At 41.9% G+C, this 20,451-nt stretch overlaps 1 protein-coding gene and 1 long non-coding RNA gene across 6 annotated transcripts in view; one reads left to right on the plus strand and one right to left on the minus strand.

Moving 5' to 3' along the window:
• Positions 1-14,624, minus strand: part of TAB3 (TGF-beta activated kinase 1 (MAP3K7) binding protein 3) — a 76,979-nt gene extending 62,355 nt beyond the window's left edge. For 3 of the 5 annotated variants that reach the window (XM_077817029.1, XM_077817038.1, XM_077816994.1), the window contains exons 1-2: positions 14,447-14,624; positions 1,582-1,667 (exon numbers count right to left, since the gene is read on the minus strand). The gene's annotated coding sequence lies outside the window, so the exon portion shown is untranslated. Of the gene's footprint in view, positions 1-1,581; positions 1,668-12,721; positions 12,778-14,446 lie in introns of those variants that run through there. The other 2 variants (XM_077817018.1, XM_077817012.1) reach the window with 2 other exon arrangements.
• Positions 14,625-15,001: 377 nt separating this feature from the next.
• LOC144264981 (uncharacterized) lies at positions 15,002-19,101 on the plus strand. The gene is made up of 3 exons (XR_013346140.1): positions 15,002-15,538; positions 16,797-16,851; positions 17,400-19,101. It is a non-coding gene; the product is annotated as an uncharacterized LOC144264981 (long non-coding RNA).
• Positions 19,102-20,451: the final 1,350 nt, after the last annotated feature.

Genomic DNA, 20,451 nt, shown 5'->3' on the forward strand with positions numbered 1-20,451 from the left:
TTTGTCCCCACCTCCCCTCCAGATTTGAAAGTATCTTGTCCTCTCATTGGTCATTTGGGTCAGGTGCCAGCTAGGTTACCTTAGCTTCTTAACCTTTTACAGGTGAAAGGGTTTTGCCTCTGGCCAGGATGGATTTTATAGCACTGTATACAGAAAGGTGGTTATCCTTCCCTTTATATTTATGACACTTATACACCAGAGTAACTCAAGAAAGAGAAGGAAGGATTTTTTTTTGGCCTGTTTTATACCAAAATCCAGGATACCTCTTGTGCTTTATTGCTTCTTGCTCAGATAGTGTGCCTGAACTAGACACATCCAGCTCCTTACTGAATTCTTTGGCAGAGGGCTGCAAGATTGTTTCCACTTGTGTGAGGACTTCAGTTTACTTCCCATTTCCATGAAGAGTCACAGAGATGGGGAGATTGAACAGAGACTATTCTAATAGATCCCTTTGAGAGTCAGAGGTCTGGAAGTGCCTTGATTTCTCAGAACTTGCTTTCCTTGAAGGTTTGGTTCCCTTCTTAGGTCCTGCTTGTCCAGCCTTTTGAAGAATGTCTGGATTGTAGGTGCCCCTGTTGAGGCACTGGAGGAAAAAGGATTTTTGCTCAGGGAAGTAGTTCCCATACTTAGGGATGCAAGCTACTGGAGAGAGATTGCCCATAGAAAATGAAGCTTTACGCTATGAAATATTTCCCACTTCTAAATTGCATGGATATGAAATTAAGGCCTTAATGGAGAGATCCCAGTTGATGGACTGATGACCTATCACTTGCACTAAGGGGAGGAAGGCCATTGGGGTACACTACTCCAACAGGTGGAGATGAAGGCCCCTTAATAGTATTTCATGCGTCTGCTGAAGGTCCCTTAATAATATTTCATGCTTCCTTGGGGCTCCATATGGTGGTGCTCTCCCACTGTGGATAGGGAATAAGCAACAGTAGCTGTACTGTAGGCCCAGATTGCTAAAGCAGGTTTGTGCAGTTTTGGCTTTGTTTTGATAAGCCACCCAGTCAGTGTTCCAGGCCAGGGAAGCACATGGGTAAATTTTTCAAAAGTTCCTGAGCCCCATTTTCAAAATAATGAGAATTATTTAGTAGCCTACGTCCCATTGACTTTCAATAGGACTTAGATGCTCAAGTCACTTAGGGTATGTTTATGCAAGGATAAAAAACCCATGGCTGGTCGGGGTCACCTACTCAGACTCAAGGTTCAGACTCTGGGGCTGAAAAATTGCTGTGTAGATATTTGGGCTCAGGCTGCAGCCCAAGCCCTGTGAGGCCATGTCAGCTGACAGGGGCCAGCTGCGGGTGTTTAACTGCAATATAGACATACCGTAAGTTGCTTTCGAAAATTTTACACTGCTCCACCGATCCTCCTTTCTCTATTCCCACTTTATCTTTGCCACATCAGATGGGAACAAGGGACAAGGAGGCTACTCTCGTCTACTCTAGGAAGTGGCTATGGTCACTAGGCCCTGACTGCAGAAAATGCAAAAATCTGTTCATGTGTTCTACTGGATACTTCACAAGAGTGTGTTTTAGGGGTACACAGTGCACAAGAAGAAGAATCTAAGATACTTACTCTTTAAATAAAGAATAAATCCCCTTAATATCTTCTTAGGAAGTCATATTTCCAGGAGTGCATCTCTGCTGATTCACTTGCAGCATCTGTTTGAGATAAGGTCATTTGCATGAGCTCCAGCCAGAAGCAGAAAATGTTTCCATTTTAGAGAATGGGAGGAAATAACTGAAGCAAGAAAGAATTATTATGCTGCATAATTCTGGAATGATTACAAAAGGTGGGTAATCTTTTGAACATATAAGCACCGATATATTTTGTGTTTTAACAAGTTATATACAGAGCTAATAACTTAAATCCAGCATCATCAGAAAAGCTTTAGAATACTATTGAGAAGCATCACAAAGAAGAGGCAAGTTTACTTTCCTGATTGATGAAAAAAATACCACCAGAAGGTTATCCACTACAGGCGGTTAGGATTCCATCAGCACTACTGCCTATAACACGGAATGCCACATTAAATTCAGCTCCATGGCAGTAAGTTATTCATAAAACTGAGAAGCAAATGTGTGCAGCCAGTATATGCTTAATGTTTTCCTAATTTTTCTGCAATTTTAACTTTTAGTAAGATGTATACAATTAAACATTTCCCTATTATGCTTCTCATAACTCCATCAACTTCCCAATTGTTAATAAATTTAAAATTACATGTCTAGAAAGCTTAGCTAAATACCAGTAATGAATTGCAGTAACATCTTTCAATAATATACTCTATAAAACTATCTTCAGCACGCTTACTGCAAATATTATAACTCAAATATTTTGTACAGTACATGCTTACTGTTAATACTGCAACCACCACCAAGAGATCAGACAATTAACATATTCAGTTGCAAATTTCCATAGCCAAGTGATCAGTAAAATACACTTTCCAGACTAACTTCCACCTTCAAGTATTTTATTAATATTTCAGTATAACTGAAAATTGAATTACTACTTATCTATGCCACATAATTCAGTGCTGCTCCCATGCACACAGAGAGATGTTGCCATAAAAGCTGGGTCTCATATGCAGCATATGACAAAGGGTCCCAAGTACTGATATATGACATAAAATGTTATGAAGTCACTTCTATAACACAAAAAGCCCAGGCGTTGGGGGAGGGGGGAGGGAGAGCCTTAGTAAGTCCAAATATTCTCCTTCCACACGAGTTCTCATTTTCTGAACAGAGCAGGGTGAATAAAAATCAATGATATTTAAAAAAAATTAAAGTAAATCGGATTTTTTTATTTAAATTGGATTTTTTTGATAAAACGCTTTTTGAGGGAAAAAACCTATCTAAAAAAACCAATAAATCTAAAGATAGTTTTAATTAAGATATATCTGAGTTATAATGTATCATCATGGAAGACGGATTATAAATTCTAATTCTATAGTATAAACAATATATTCATATAATGTTTAAGAAAAGTTTTGTAAATGAGTTCCAATAGTTCATGGATTAGGGACCCAATTTTATGGGGTTCCAGGGGCTTCTGTATAGATTATTTAGGTTAATCTTTCTATCTACCCAATGAGACTCAGTGCTCAGTCTAGAAGATACCACCCAAGATGCTTAGTTTTGCAGTTCTTACTCAAACTGTGGATTTGTGTCTCCAGAGATAACATGCTTGTTAACAGCAAAAATGTTTTAAAATAAATAATATATAGACGTGAGAAATAACAGACCTCAACCCTACTGTCCCTCTGAAAATGTGTGTACACAGAATCAATCTCTTACCTCTCTCTAAAGTACAAAGTTTCAAAAATGAATAGAAGATTGTTGGGGATGGAATAGATCTGGACAAAGAGAAGAAGCCCGGAGAGAATGTCACAAGGGTTTTGAGCAGCATATTCCCAAAGTCTTGCAGTCTTTCTGAGTGAAGCCTTCATTGATTTGAGATTTACTATACCATTCTCTCACTAGAAGGGAAAAGGTATGGCAGCAGGCTGTAAAAGAGACCCAGTTTGGGAATATTTTAATTAAGTTCCTCTACCTGTGGGTAAGACAAACATGCATACAAAATTCAAACAGTGCCACAACGAAATGCAAGGCCTGGTTGCCTCAATGAAACAACATCATGAGAAGTGTTCCTTCTCAGGAGGAAGCTGTGTTGAAGAGGATGAAAGGGACATGTCTGAAACATGCAGGATCTTCAGGTTGGTAAACTTTTTTTATTTCATACTACTTTCTTAAGGACTGCCTATCTTCCTTCTGGACTATTCTTGAATTCTCATGTTTGAGCAAAAAATATAGTTGTTACTCTATGGTACTATCATTTTAGATGCAGTTGGGATAAAAAATAAATAGCTGAAATAGGCAGATCTTCCTTTTACAATTTCACCTTTAAAGTAGTACTGAGTGTCCGTGAATGCAATGAGTAATACTAAATGAGCAGTAAGGTAATAATAATTAAGTAACTGCATTGACTTATTTTGTTCAGGAGAATCCATCATCAACATACAGGATTCTGAAGACTATCCACATTCAAGATCACCATCATTTTCTATAGTTTCAGAGTTATCTGACAATGATAGCATTTCAGTCATACCATGTATGTCACATGGCCATAGTATATCACTTGTAGCAAAAAGAAAAAAATATCTCCATCATCCAGAAACAACCAGAGATAAGTTTGTGATAAGAACCAGAAGATTACAAAAAGAGGTAATTGATGAAAAAATTGCTCAGTTTGTTTATGTAATAAACTCTACTTTCCGTATGATTGAGAACCCACACTTCATTAACATGGTTCAGTCATTAAGACCAGGATACTAATCCTCCCAACAGAGCAGATGTCGCAGGCAAATTGCTGGATAAAGTGTATGAAAGAGAAATTTAGCAGTGTGCAAAAGGTCTAGAGGGTGAAATTGTTAACCTGAGTCTTGATGGGTGGAGCAATGTCCACAATGATCCTGTCATATGTGCTTGTGTGACAATAGAAGAAGGAAGGTCTTCCTTTCAGAAACAATTGATACATCAGGAAATGCGCACACAGCTAAATACTTACAAGTAGTACCAGTAAAAGCTATAACAAACTGTGAAAAAAAATTCAAATGTCTTGTATGCATCTTGGTCACAGACAACGCTGTAAATGTATCCAAGATGAGAAGAAATTATTTAGAAGAGAGTGAAAAGAGTCCCAAGCTAATAACATACGGTTGCGGTGCTCATTTGATGCACCTCCTAGCCAAAGACTTCAGTGTTCCAGAAATAAAGGCTAATGTTGTTGAAATTGCAAAATACTTCCGTAACAACCACTTTGCAGCAGCTGCTCTGAAAAAAGCGGGAGGAAACAAGCTAACTCTCCCACTAGATGTGTGATGGAACTCAGCAGTGGATTGTTTTGAGCACTACATCAAGGGGTGGCCTAATCTGATGACAGTTTGGGAACAAAATCATGAAAAAACAGATGGCACTGTTATAGCCAAAGTTCTCAACATTGGGCTTAAGAGACATGTTGAACACATGCTGAGTACCCTGAAGCATACTTCTGTAGCCTTGAACAAAATGCAGGGAAATAGCTGTTTTATTGCTGACACTGTTGAAATTTGGAAGGAACTGAGTGAGATCTTAAAAAGAAAAATATGCAATGACAGAGTTAAATTACAAGCATTAAAAAAAAGAAGGGGACAAGCACTATCTCTAGCTCATTTTCTTGAAAATATTTTCAATACTCAGTACCAGGGTCAAAACGTAACTGCTGAAGAAGAGGCGTTGGCTATGACATGGACATCCAGCAATCATCCCTCCATAATGCCATCTATAATAAACTTCAGAGCTAAGAGTGAACCATTCAAGAAATAGGTGTTTGCTGATGATATTTTAAAAAAAGTCACACCAGTGAACAAGTGGAAGTCACTTAAGCACTTGGATTCAGAGAGTGTTGAAGTGATAATCTCACTTTTAACAGCAGTAGCTTCTTCTGCCACTGTAGAAAGAATATTTTTTTCCTTTGGACTAATTCATTCCAAATTGGGAAATCGTTTGGGACCTGAAAAAAGCAGGAAAGCTTGTTTTTCTTTTCCAGATTATGAACAAACAGGAAAATGAAGGTGAAAACGACTGAGTTAGCTGCAGAAGCCAATATTTTATGTTTCTCATGTTGACCTGGCTGAAGTAGTTGATTTAATTTTTGTGGGTTTTTAAAAATATTTCATGTAACTATTGTAACAAAAACAAACCTGATTTTAAAAAACTTGAATGTTTAACTAAATTCAAAAATTGATATGCTTGTTTTGTTAAAATCTTGTATGTTTGCTGTTGAAGAAAAAAATCCAGAATACATTACGTTGTTTTAGTTAAATAAAACAATTTAAATGTCTGTCTGGTGATGTTCTCCTCCTAATACTGCATGGCAAGAAAATCCTCCAAATATTAATGATTAACCTTGTCATAAACCTACAGCTAAGGGTAGCATAAAATCCCTCCTTTACCTGTAAAGGGTTAAGAAGCTCAGATAACCTGGTTGGCACCTGACCAAAAGCACCAATAAGGGAAGAAAATACTTTCAAATCTGTGGGGAGAAGGTTTTTGCTTTCTCTCTTTGTGTGTGTTTTCTCTGAGACAAAGAGAGAGACCAAGCAAGTAATCTAGCTCCTACAGAATGATACATTTAACTTACAGAAATAGTAAGTAATAGCAAGGAAATGTGTTAGAGTATCTTTTGTTTTAGCTTATGAATTTTCCCTGTGCTAAGAGGGAAGTTTATCCCTGCTTTTTGTAACTTTAAAGTTTTGCCTAGAGAAGAATCCTCTGTGTTTTGAATCTTATTACCCTGTAAAATTACCTTCCATCCTGATTTTACAGAGGTGTTTCTTCTACGTTTTTTTTTCTTTATAATGACTTCACAAATATCTGCTTCAGTTACCTTTGGTAAATGAAATAACCAAACAATCATTCATTTTCTGATATAGCTGTAAAACTAATCTGAAAAGTTTTCAAACTAAATCACTTAAAAATGTACAGTGTGTACCTTCTAAAAAATGAAACCTACATCTAATACATATGAAGAATATGTATTAAGGTTATAACAACCAACAAGAATGCACTTTTATGTAGAAATCCATGATTAAGTCGCGTCTTCCTGACTAGTGATTTAAATCAATTTGATTTAAATCAAATCCACCCTGCTGGGAGCCCAGCTCTGAAGGCAGAGCCACCGCCAGCACCAGTGCAGAAGTAAGGATGGAATAGTATGGTATTGACATCCTTACTTCTGTGCTGCTGCCTACAGAGCTGGGCCCTAAGTCAGCAGCCACCACTCTCTGGTCGCCCAGCTCCAAAGGCAGCAGCGCAGAAGTAAAGGGTGGCATGGTATAATATTGCCACCCTTACTTCTGCGTTGCTGCTGGCGGGGCGCAGAAGTACGAGTGGCAATACCGTAAGCCCCCTAAAATAACTTTGTGACCCCCCTGCAACTCCTTTCGGGTCAGGAACCCCAATTTGAGAAATACTGGTCCCCATGAAATCTGGTCTTTTGTGTGCTTTTATCCTATACTATACAGATTTTAATAGGGAGAGATCAGATTTCACGGTCATAAATTTGGTAGGGCCCTAGTTATGATAAGGATGAGGACTAGAAATATCACCAGCCCTATTAAGTTTGTATAGGTATCACTGAAATGTATCATATTTTGTTTTACCAGATAGTTGTTGTGATGCTTTGAGGCCACAAAAAACCAACTTTATGTCTTGAAAGCAAATATTCCAAAGTAGTCATTTTAACGTGTTGATGGTATCATCGGTTATCCCTATTTCTATAATGGCACCATTTGACTGCTCCACATCACACCTCATCTTGAAGAAGACACAATCAGCCTTCAAATGATGTATGATGTGCATGTGTGTAGAGAGGATACATTAAGTCGACCAACTCAATGGTGTCTGCCACTCAGCTAACACATTTATCACAACCACTGTACAAAAAAGGGAAATGACCAGAAGTTCTTTTTAATACATGTTCATACTATTGGGAATTTATATTTCCTAGCATAATGAAAACATAAATCCACATATTTTACAGTTTTGATGTTTTTTCCTAGATCACATATTATAGAAAAGTAAATAAAAAATAAAGCAAATGGAGTGAGCCAGTTTTTTTACAGCATTTTATCTGGACTGATAAAAGCTCTGCCTCTAGGAGATCCCTGTAAACACATGTAATGGCTGGGAAACAAAATATTCAAAGCAAAGAAAGAATAAAAACTTAAAAGTGGTTTGGAGAATAAGATAGGGAGATTAAAGCACTTGTGTTTATTTTAACAGGAGGGGAAGCGCAAAAAATATAGAAAGGATATAAAAAATTGCTGCAAGAGTTTTTTCCTGGACGGCATTCATAAAAAGAAAAAAGTTTGTGATTTTTTTTGGCGCTTTCCTGTCAACGATCTACTGCCACTTTCCAGGCATCTAATCCCTACAGCAACTGAGAATATGGATAGCAATCTCTAGGGTGGACTTCAAGAAGTCCACAACAATCACTATTCAGGTTTTTAATAAAGTGCTCTAAGAATCTTCTCATTCAGTCACACAACCAATCTTCCATTTTTATACTATACTGTCAAACTACTGAACTATGATTACTGTGTTACATTGGTCATTGTAAGACAGTTCACAGGGGGGAAATAAAAAAAATCCCAGCTTGTTGGATCAACTTATTTGGTAAAACTTGACACAACTTTATAAAGTCTACTTACTTTGCAAATTATATTTGCAAGCAATTGAACTTTACTGCACTAATTCTACCTTTTTTTAAAACTTGTTTTAAATTTTGGAAAAAAAAAGTCTGCACGCCTATTGGATCTGGGTCAATTAAAACATTCAGTAAACTGAAGAGCAGACATATATAGTGGGATCTATCAGGTCTAATACATGCAGAGGTGAAAGTAAGCCGGTCCAGTCCAGTGTACCGGCAAGAGCCAGTATGTTGTGCCGGACGGGCTTCCCTGGTGATGATTTAAAGGTCCCAGTGCTCCTGCCACTGTGGGGAGCCCCGAGCCCTTTAAATCACCTCCGGAGCTCCGGCAGTGGGGCTCGGGTGATGCTTTAAAGGGCCCAGGGCTCCCCTGCCACTGCGGGGAGTCCCGGACCCTTTAAAGCGCCACCGGAACTCTTGCAACAGGGCTCGGGCAGGGGCTCCCTGCAGTGGCTGGAGCACCGGGCCCTCTAAATACCTGCCTTAACTTGGCAGCCGGGCTCCAGCAGGGATTTAAAATGTCCGGAGCTCTGCGGCGGCCGGAGCCCTGGGCCATTTAATTCACCCCTGAGCTCCCAGCCGCCTATGCAGCAGGTTGATTTAAAGGCCCCAGGGCTCCCAGCCAAAGCCCTGGGGCTTTTAAATTGCCTCTTCCGGTTAAGGCCATGCCCCTTCCTGTTGAGGCCACGCCCCCACTCAGGACTCCGGCATACCGGTAAGTCCTTTAAGTTACTTTTACCCCGATTATATGTACAAGAGGGGACAGGATCAATGAAAAAGATTGAGAGAAAAAGAAAGGTAAAACATCAAAGACTCAGTGCTCCAAAAATATTGGATTATAATGCCTATACCAGCATCATACAGTTCTTCTTTATCCACCATATCTACGTACTCTTCAACTTTAGCATATTTCTTGCAGCCTTCATCTTAGTGGGATAAAAAACTGAATCAGTGGCAAACTTCTGAAATCAAATTGCCTGGCATACATTAAAACAGTGGTTCTCAACCAGAAGTACATGTAGCAAATCTAGTACAAACTAAAAATTTCATATAATCACTTGCTTATACTGCTCTATATACTACACACTGCTCTATATACTACACACGGAAATGCAAGTACAATATTTATATACCAATTGATTTATTTTATAATTATATGGTAAAAATAAGTAAGCAATTTTTCAGTAACAGTGTTCTGTGATACTTTTGTATTTTTATGTCTGATTTTGTAAGCAAGTAGTTTTTAAGTGAGGTGTAACTTGGGGGTAAGCAAGACACATCAGACTCCTGAACGGGGTACAGTAATCTAGAAAGATTGAGAGCCACTGCATTAAAATGTTAACATCAGAGCCCCATCTTTTAAGTATTGATTGATACTAGAATGAGGTTACAGCCAAGATATCTACTTCATGAAGAATAAGCAGACAGAACAGGACATTCAATACCACAGAGGTTTCTGAATGTATGTCAGGCCAGAATTTGTTCAATTTAGGACACGTATGTGACAAATTTGCAGACAGTTGCTGGCATCTTCAGCATTTGCTCTCCTTTGCAAGACCTGCTTTAAATAAATTATCTGAGGTTCAATAGAATCTATTGAGGATCTTGTTCTGAAAATAATTGAGAGAGCACTTCTGACAGTCATATAAATTTCTGCCCCAGGCTCCAAGAGAAATTTTTATTTTGCCTAACTCTCTCCTTATTTAGCTGTAATCCCTCACACATATTAATTGCATCTATTTGTATGCAATCTCAGCAAAATGGTTATCAACAGTCTTTCACAAGAAAGCCTCATTTCCCCCATTCTTTATACAGACAAGATAGCACAAAATATATATTGTTTTTAAAATGTGGAGCATGCAGAAGATATGTACTACACAGCCATTAAAAGGGCACCCTCTACTGAAAAAAAGTTACTAACCTCTGATTTTTTGCTACTGTTTGTTGCTGAAAATAAACACCCAATATTAGTTTGGTTACACTGTGCTAGGCAGCTTTACTGCTTCCGCTGTATAATTTGCCCATTTGGTTTTTGTGAGCCTTCCACATACCAAAGGGGGAGAAGAAAATATAACTGCAAAACCACAAAAATTGGCAGACATTTTTGTTTTCTACATTTGGGTCATTACCCCCAATGAAAACGTCAAAAGGTGCTCAAGAAAAAAATAATATGGAGGCTCTGATACACAAAAAGGAAACCTCTCCACAGGTTTTATTCTCCATGATGTATGTATGTTTTATTGGATTACTTGACAAAAATCAATGTCTTTCTTGATATATTAAAGTTGGACACATTACCTAGTTCAACTACAACAAGAAATTATTCCAGATTCTTATTATTAATTAAAGCTCATCTTACATTGTCGGAAAGATGTTTCTAAAAGTAAAAAGGTCATTAGACTCAACTACTGTACAGCATGAGAAAGTGTACACAACACATTTAACATACCCAAATTTTATTAAATTTGGAACTGTATTACACTCATTTGTTTTGGACATTCACTAAAACTTTTCAGTTTTATATTTCAAAAAAATCTAATCATAGCAAACACTGAGTTGGTGTTTGATTGTTGGCTGTTATGGAACTGTTGCTCTAAAAGTAAAAACTTTTTTTAAAACATGTTACCCAACTTAGAGATATAAAGGTTACAAGTACAATTTTATTCTGAACTTCTCAGTAAAAATGGCTTTAGGAGGTTCATGTTTATTATTTATTGTGTTTCCATATCAAAGGGGTCATAAAGTGACATTGACAAGCCCTAACACCACACTACAGGACTCAAAAACTTGACTGGTTTGTGTCTGGATGGTGTCCCACCACCAGAAATACAGTTTCTGCAGGCCAGACAATAATGGGGCTACTCAACCTACTTCAAGTTAAGTACTAGTGTAAATCTTTGCATGAGTGGGGCAACTGTCTTGAAATCATGGCCCTCAGTTACATCCTAAGCAAGTCCACTTAAAGCTACGGGTTAGCAGAGGCAATATTGAAAGTAACGTTTGGCCTGCAGAATCTTTATTAAGTATGATAATGCAAAAGCAAGAAAGGAATCTTGCCAGATTCCAAGACAAGTTTCTGCTTATGAAAAACTGTTACTTGTAAACCGAGAAAATATGATATAAAATCACAGACAAACAAAACACTACTTGCTATTTTTACAGAATTGCTTTTCAGATTAGAACTGTGTTTTAAGCTTGAAAAAAACAACTGAGGCAATAAAATTACTTTCTATGCACACAAACTTAATATTGATAGATTTTTAGGCCAAAAGAGACCATTATGACTACCTATATATGGCCTCCTGCATAACACAGGCTACAGAACTTCACCCTTTAAGTCCTGCATCATGTCCAGTAAATTACCAGCCTGAATTCGAAACATATCTGAACCTGTCATGATTAATAATTTCTCCAATACCTTCTACCACTATAACATGCTACTTTTCTTGGATACTGAAAATTCTTTGCCAAGACCACCTGTGATAAAATATCCCAATATGAAGTTGTTTTGTTACAGTTCAGCTAAACTAAGAAACCTGCTTTTTAGGAGACTTTCTAGATCAGTGTTTCCCAAACTTGGGAAACTGCTTGTTCAGGGAAAGACCCTGGCGGGCCAGGCCGGTTTGTTTACCTGTCGCGTGCGCAGGTTCGCCGATTGTGGCTCCCACTGGCCACGGTTCACCGCTGCAGGCCAATGGGGGATGCAGAAAGCGGCGTCGGCTGTGGGACGTACCGGCCGCCGCTTCCTGCGGCCCCCCATTGGCCTGGAGCCGCGATCGGCTGAACCTGCAGACACGGCAGGTAAAAAAAAACGGCCCTGCCTGCCAGGGGCTTTCCCTGAACAAGCAGCATCCAAAGTTTGGGAAAAACTGTTCTAGATCAATAAGCATGGACAAGTTTATCAACACCTAAGACGAAGTGTCAGTTTGATAAAATCACTTTTAGCTATACAATTTAGGCTATCCAGACTTTTCAATGTCACCTACTTCAAGTGTTCCTTCAGCATCTTTTTCATCTTATTTGCAAACCAATAGTCCCAGAGCTTGTCTTCACTGCAGAGTTAACTTGAGTTGTAACTTGAGTGTTTCCCCTAACTCAAGTCCCAGCCACGCAAAAAAACATTAACTCAAGCTGACTGGCCTGATAGGGGCATAGGCTCCAGTTAACAACTCTCAGCTGTTAATACAATAAGACTACATCTACACTACAGCTGGAACTGACGCTCTCAGATCGATCCACCGGCAGTCGATTTAGCAGGTCTAGTGAAGAACCGTTTAACAGCAGATCGCTCTCCAGTCGACCCTTGAACTCTACCCCGAATGAGAAGAGTAAGGTAAGTCAAAGAGTGTTTCTTCCACCAACCCCCCCTCCCCCCAAGGTGTAGACCCCACGGTAACTTGACCTAAGGTACATCAACTCCAGCTACTTTATTCACGTAGCTGGAATTGTACAGAATAGGTCGACTTACCACGGTAGCATAGACATAACCTAACACTTGAGTTAGGCTGCGTGACATTTCACTGTGGCCATTCTCACTCTGCAGTCACGACACAGCTTCAGTCAAGTCAATAGTTATTTTTTCTTATAAGCCACACCACTATTATACAAGGCAGAAAGGATCCCTTGGTAATACACAGCAGACAGAATAGTAGTATGCCATGCCTACAACCTCATTATCATGAGTTCAATTCACAACTTAACCTGCAGAGTATAAAACAACATGAACAGGAGAGAGGGAGAATTTTTATTTTACAATTAAGAGCCATAGTTCCACTTTATAATATAGATACTTAAAACATGAAATATAAACACCATTTTTCTACCACATTTATAACTTGTTTTATAAAATGAGCAGAAGCTTAGCATCATAAACCTCAGGAATTTTACTAAAAAAAAAAAAGCTTTTTATGTTATTCTACTGTAAGTATCAAAATGAAACTCCTTTTAAAAAAGGCATGTTTTGCCTTGTAAGAGTGTTTAATTTAAAAAATACTCAAAACTTAAACTGCTCATATATACCAGTTCTAGGCTACTAGTCTACCAACTGACAATTCATACTTTTTTTTTTTTGGTAGTACTGTATGCCAGAGCTAAAAACATGAAGATTCTCTACTGATAGTTGATAAATAAGCAGTGAGATTTGGCCTATTAATATTTATGTAAAATGAAAAATGAAAAAAAGTCATTGTAGAAAATCATGCTGACAAGGCTTCAGCAACCAACATTCACTGCATAGCCTACTGTAATCATTAGAAAAGCAACTACCATTTTTAAATGATTCATCAGTTTAAAACAGGATATAAATAGCAAACGATGTTAACTGACAATATAATTGAACACAATCTTCCTAAACGTTTTTACGTAGACTTACAGAAACATTAGTACAGTGTCTTGCTTTACTTTATTAAGGACAACTTTTCAACTTGACCCATTAAGGCCATGTCACTTTTCCAGAGATAAGGAAACCATACAGAATGTTTCTGAAACTTTAAAATTCTAAAACTTTAAGATTCTTTGGGCATATTTAACGAGAGCAAAAAAGGGGAAAAAATCTGAGGCGGGGGGGGGAAGTTGATGTAGGATTATAATTCATGTCTAAAGGGGTATAAACATACTGTCAAACAGCAATTTCAAAACAGCCGCAAAGCATCTCTACTAGGCGTAATTAGGGTCTGTCTGCCTCTCTGATGTGTGTGACTGATTACAGAACACAACACACAGGAGCTCAAGTCTAGCCCGGAGAGAGGAGTCCGGCCAGAGCACAACCAGGCCATTGTTACCTCTTCTATGCCCAGAGCCAAAACCACAACAGCAGCAGGCTGCGGACTCAGCATGCCGAGGAGTGGAAAGAGGCGGTGGCAACTCTCCCACCTGCAACGACTTACACCAGAAACAGCCAGACAATAGCTGTGGCCCCACGCAAGACGCCACCTCCCAGTCCCAGACCCGCGCGGCATCACCAGGCAACCCCCACGCCGCCTCCAAACACACACAGCCAAAGTTTTGCTGGCCAGAGAGTGTGGGGGGGGAGGGGGGGAGGAGGCACCACACACCCATCGCCCCCCAGAGGAGCGGTGGGTGCCCCGGCTGGGAGCCGACAAGGAACCGTCACAGCAGCCCAGCCCCCGATTCCCCCAGAAGCCCCAGCCCCGAGGACCGATGTCCTCGCCCCCGGAACACCCCCACCCCTTACCGTGCGCTGGGGGGGCGGCGGCGGCAGCAGCAGCATGCCCGGCTCCCCCTCGCTCTCCGCGGGGGAGGGGCGGGGGCTGCCGGGACGCCCCCCTCCTCCTGGGTCCGGCGGGGGCGAGTTCCCCCTGTCCGCTCGCGGAGGCGGGGGGTGGGAAACTGGTCTCCGGGCAGCGCGAGCTCAGAACAGGGGGCGGGGTGGGGGGGGGGCTGAGGAGCCCTGGGCGCGGCCGTAAAGCGCTTCCGGGATCCGGGCCGCGGGCCTGGCGACAAGGGGAGGGGCCCGGCCCGCTCTACCCAGGCGCCAACATGGCGCCGCCCAGGCCGGCTGGCCGCCGGCCCAGATATCGCGAGACCTGACGAGAAAAGGGCTGGCGCCGGCGGATAATTAAACATGTGAGGGGTGGGTCAGGGGCTGGCCGGGCTCGCGCGCGATTGCGGCGCGGCGAGATTAGAGCGTCGGGCTAAGAACGGTGGAGACGCGCCCTGCCCGCGCGGCGTGACAGCAGCTGCAGGGGGCGGGGCCCGCCGGGGGATGCTGCAGCCCGCTCAGAACAAATCACGCGAGAGCGAAGCCGCGGTCAGGCCTGGCTCAGCAGAACGTGGGGCTGCCGAGCTGAGCCGGCCCTGCAGAGCCCGGGGGAGGTGCCGGGTTTTTCCCATGTCGCGCTGGCGGGGAAAGGTCGCCAGCTCTCTTCCCTTGGGTGCGAGCCACAGCCCCCGCTGAGCAGCCCACGTTTGCGGAGCTGTGGTGATAAGGGTTGGGATGGGATGGTGACCCATGGAACGGGAGGGCTCTGGTTTGCATAGCGGCCAGGCCGAGACTCCAGACCTAGGCTGGTGTAACTACCTCGCTCAGGGGTGCGAAAAACCCGCCCCTCTGGGGGGCAGCGTTATACCGGCCACCCAGCGCGTGTGGAGGGCGCTACGTCAATGGCAGAGCTGCTGCTGCTGATCCCGCCACCAGCTCTGGTGGATTAACTCCGCTGGCGGAGGAGATCTCCCGTCCCCGTGGCAGCGTCTTCACGAAAGCACTTCAGCGGGGCAGCTGTGCCGCGGTAGCAATGTGGAGGGAGACAAGCCCACTGTTTATAAGGTGAACTCGCCTACGTTGACGAGGGCCATCACTTGCTGCTGCGCGCAGCACCTTCTGGCCCTGGTGTGCGGATCTGGAAAGGAGCTCTTTGCAGGCCAACTTGCCCTTGATGCAAATTTTGAGCTTGCTTTTAATTAAGTCTGTCCTGCATCTATTCCATTTGTTGGACCATTTATACCTCATTAGAGGAAGAAATAGCTCAGTGGTTTGAGCATCGGCTCTCTACAACTGTGTTTTAGCCTGGTGTGCTAAGTGCAGATGGCACAATTTAGAACACGTTTTTCAGATTTTTTCCCCCACACTTTTAAGTTTTCACTTGCAGATTTGGAAATGTCATTTTCTGATCTTTCAGTCGCATCTTGATTGTTGCAGAATTCCTTGTAGAGCTGATCCATGTTAATCATTTCCTTCGTTCTGAGTGCTTCTGTTACAACTCAAGGTTTGACAAACAAAGCTTCTTATAGAGGCCAATACCTTCATCATTATGATGTTAGAAGAGACCCTAAACCAATTATCAATGTATAAATGCAAAGTCATAAAACTTAACAAAGTCTTGCTTTACCTTCACTTTTTGTTGTGGTAGTAGTTTTTCCATCAGTTGTTTGGCTTTGAATAAAAAAACAAAAACAAAAAAAACAGTCCTCTTTAGGCTTGGCATCTTCATCTTAACATGGCACATCTATATACACATCAGTAATGCATAGATTGGATTCCTTCAACTGAGTTGAAGACACAAGCCAAATTGTGAAAAAAACATATGTAAATGTCCCAATGCAGGAATACTCACCATCGCTGGTGAACAGTTTCTTTTAGGCTACTGGGCAAGTCTCCCCTAGTGACTTGAGGTGGGCTTCAATTGCTTGCCAGTTTCTCAAAAGTCAGTTGACTGCTGGGTTAAGGGATAGCCAACTTCTATTCACATATCACTCTTACTTCTTTCCATTCAATTTCAACAAAGAAAACAACCTGAATTCTTCTTTGAGCTTTGTGGGGACAGAAAAATGGTTGTAAATTTTCAATAAAATCATTTTTGTTTCAACTGATAGCCAATCACTCACATTTGCAAGTATTGTGGGCTGTGTGTATGGGGAAGTTCATCTCCGAATGCAATCATTTTCAGCACATAACAACTGGTACACCAAGTTGAGTTTACCATAGTTCATATTTGCATTATCATCAGAGTATGCAGTAATACAATTAATGTTAAGCTGGTGTTTATCTAGGCTGGTCTTTATAACACAATGAATGCCTCTTGCAGATTCATCATCGTCTTCATAAAAATTGAGCAACTTGACTGAACACCATGTGATATGGTAAAGTATTGCAAGCTCCTCAGAAACATCTTTCTGTTCTCTTTACTTGAGGTGTCAGTTGCTATGGCAAAATACACAGGCTGTTTTGGTAGTGAGGGTAATAAATCCCATAAACAATCCCTCACAGACTTTGGGACCAAAACATTAGTCACTAATAGCTCTGCCTTGTTTCTTCCACAAGACAATTTGTTAACATTGACATCCCCAAAATATTTCGCTAGCTAGCTTATTGCCATAGTCCATGCTCTTCCAGCTAAGGCTGTGTTTAACTGTGTGGTAAACAGCTGCAATTTCACACTGCAATTCTGTCTCTTTCAGTGTTTGAAGAGACAAAGAATTTGCTAATATTTGTCAGACCTTTAATTTGTATGTTTTTCTCCTATAAGTTTTGCTTATATGCCTGATGAATTCATTTGAATTCATCAGTGAATGAATGGCAGCACAAAGTACAAAAGGTTTTACCAGACTTTCTACTGACAGGTTTTACCCAGCTGTATTTTTCTTCCTATTGACATTTTTATATAGTCTCTTCACTTTCTTCTCTTTAGGCCCAGGACTGTCTGAAGTTCCCACTAGTATTGCAAGGCAGCCAAGCTGCTGCATCTGGTCCCACTGGACCCTTCTTCTCGTGGGTGGCTCCTCCCATAGATACAGAGCTGCAGGAACTGAGCCTGGACGTGACAAGTTGGAACGCTCACCGCACTGTCCTGGCCAAATTCCAATATGCAGAATTACATTCGGGATCCCTAAATCTGCTCCTTCCTCCCCTCTGCTGGAGTTGCTACTGCATAATTAGCTTCCCGTTCACATCCCGTCCTAAATCACTATATGGTATTGTAGCTGAAAGGCTGACATGTTCCACCCCAGAGCAGATGCTGTTTGAAGGTGAACAAAATCCTTCCTGAGACAAATCCCAATGCCCGCTTTTCAGGAGAAACTTCCACTGAGGCCGGTGAGAGTTTTCACTGAGTGGCGGTTATAGAATGATACTGAAACCAAGGTCGTAAAAGACCTTGAAATTCTCCAGAATGGCAGGCACGGCATATGTGGAGCTTAGGAAAGGGACTCTCCTCTACCCTTCCCAGCTGAAGAGCTGCTGGCGCCGCTCAAATTTGGCTGTCCACTCTCGGTCCATCTACAAATGGTGTTGTAACTTAGTGCACGGGTTGAAATACGGGATAAAAGGAGTCCTGTACTGATTTAGTATTGGGCAGCCAATTTTTCATTAAAATTACAGATGGCCCTTACAACACAGGTCTGTTGGGAACCCAACCCTGGGAGAGGCAGGGAAGCAGGTGCTGCCCCCAAGGGTAGGAGGCCATGGGACAGGGTTGTTGCAGAGCAAGCTGGGACTGAGAGGTGGCTGGGCCAAACCTGAGCAATGCTGTGACCCCATGCGCCAAGTCACAATTCTCGGAATGGGAAGCCAGGCCCTGTCCCACAGCACAGGAGCTGCAGAAACTGCTGCTGTAGGATGAGTTTTAAGTCATTTTATACAATCTCTTATTTAGTGTTATTTTGCATTTGTGGAAAACATGGGGCTCTAGCTGCAGTAATAATATTTGTCCTCCTACTTATGTTGTGTGCTGTAATGGGGCCAAAGCGTTTGCATAGGCAAAGAGTCATCATGAGGTTCTTGCTATTGCAGGGTGCGTGGTGGCCACCTAGGCCCAAAGACATAAAGAACAATTGTGTGAGAAATACAGGATACGGTTTAATTTCTAAAGGGCATCAGCCCATGCTGTCTTATTCTTGATATAGATCCATACATACCACTTGTTTGTCAGACTGTGAGCCCTATGGGGTAGGAACTGATCCTTTTGGCTTCTCTGGCATGTGCCTCACATTTTCTTTCATTGGGGTTTAGGTTCCTGTTAAAACCGAGGCAAGTTAATTAGTCCCACAGTGAATCAGCAGCAAAGCCAGGATTAGGTATTAAGAGTTCATGCCTTGCTCAGGCACTTAGCCAAAAGGTTTTGACATGTTCACACTGTGTGGACCACATCTTAAAAGGAAAGTTTGTCTTGTTGATCCACGTCCTCTTCTATGCAAGAGCGCACAGACCACTTCCTTTCCTATTCATGTGGCAACTACAGCAATTGATTACATGGAAAAGTAATATTAGGAAAGCATTGCATGTATATTTTAGCTTCTTTAATGTGATTTAGCAGCTGGAAACAAGGAAAGCTGGTATTGTGTCATCAGCCAGTTCTTTTCAAACAGCTGTTTAAGAACTAGTGCATTAAACTATGGTCTGAAATATGTTTGTGTGTGTATATATTTTAAAAAGTAAAATATACTTTGAAAAAGTAAGCATCAATACTTACTATTAAAACAGGTAACTAGAATGGAATGGAATGGTAAAGTAGAATGGAATTCACTGTTCAATCTAGTTACAGTAAACCAAACCTTCTAGATGAAAATATCCTTGAGTTTATTACTTATGGCAGTAATTATCACCAGCCTTTGAAAGGCCTCAGGTTGGGATTTAAATTCTATATTCCCCTCATTTTTAAGAAGAACAAAAATCTAGTTAGTTCTGCTTCCCTTTCCTTTTACTGAATAGCAGTCTGAAAGACCCATTTTCCTATTTTGGAAGAAAGCAATTTCATGTATGTTCGTGTCTTAGAATTACAGTCAGAAAGGTTAGTTGATAAAAATGACATTATGCCATTCCATTTTTATTTTCTCTCAATGATTTCTGTATTTAGTCCTGGGGAAAATCTGCACCATTGCACATGCACAGAATTTATGTCCCCCCACAGATTTCTTTGCTTTCCTGTAGAAAAATGACTTTCTGATGAGGAAGCAAAGGGAAGCCACAAGAATGGTAACGCGACTCTTCCCAGCACTATGTTTCAGGTGCCCAGGGCAGCTAGCAGAGAGGTAAATCACTGTGGGGCAGGGGCAGAACTGGGGAAGACACGGCTGGTGGCTCCTACCCTGCCCCAGGTTCAACTGATAGTCCTGGCAGGGCCGGGGAGGACAGGACTTCCTCTTCCCCTGCATAGCATCTGGAGCCAGGTCAGACCAACTCCCAGATTTCTCCCGCAGCTGCAGGAAGCTCTGCAAACTCCGCACCCTCCCTCCCCTGCTTCTTGCGCCCATAGGTCCTCCGCTACAGGGGGAGGGATCCCTGTACAGGGAGCTGCTCCCCCATGCACCGAACCACCATGCATCTAGACGCCGTCATACCCAGACTCTCCCGCCGGGCCTCACCCCTCTGCACTCAGAACCCCCTTCCTGATGAGCCCCACTCCCCCTATACCAATCCAACGAGCCACCCACACCCAGATCCCTACCCCACTGAGCCCCAACCAGCTGCACCTGGATCCCCACCCCACTGAGCCCCACTCCCTAGCATCTGGACCCCCCCACTGAGCCCTCCACACCCAGACCCCACACTGCTGAGCCTCAATTACCTTCACCTGGACCCCCCTGCAGAGTCCCATTACCGTTGCACTCAAGCCCTGTCAGGGTTCCCTCCCAACTCAACTCTGGGATACAGATGTGGGGACCCTCATGAAAGACCCCCTAAGTTTATTTCTACCAGCTTAGGTTAAAACCTCCCCAAGGCAAAAATCCTTTCTTTGTCCTTGG

This window comes from Eretmochelys imbricata, chromosome 1, assembly GCF_965152235.1.
Source record: "Eretmochelys imbricata isolate rEreImb1 chromosome 1, rEreImb1.hap1, whole genome shotgun sequence".
Lineage (NCBI taxonomy): Eukaryota > Metazoa > Chordata > Testudines > Cheloniidae > Eretmochelys > Eretmochelys imbricata.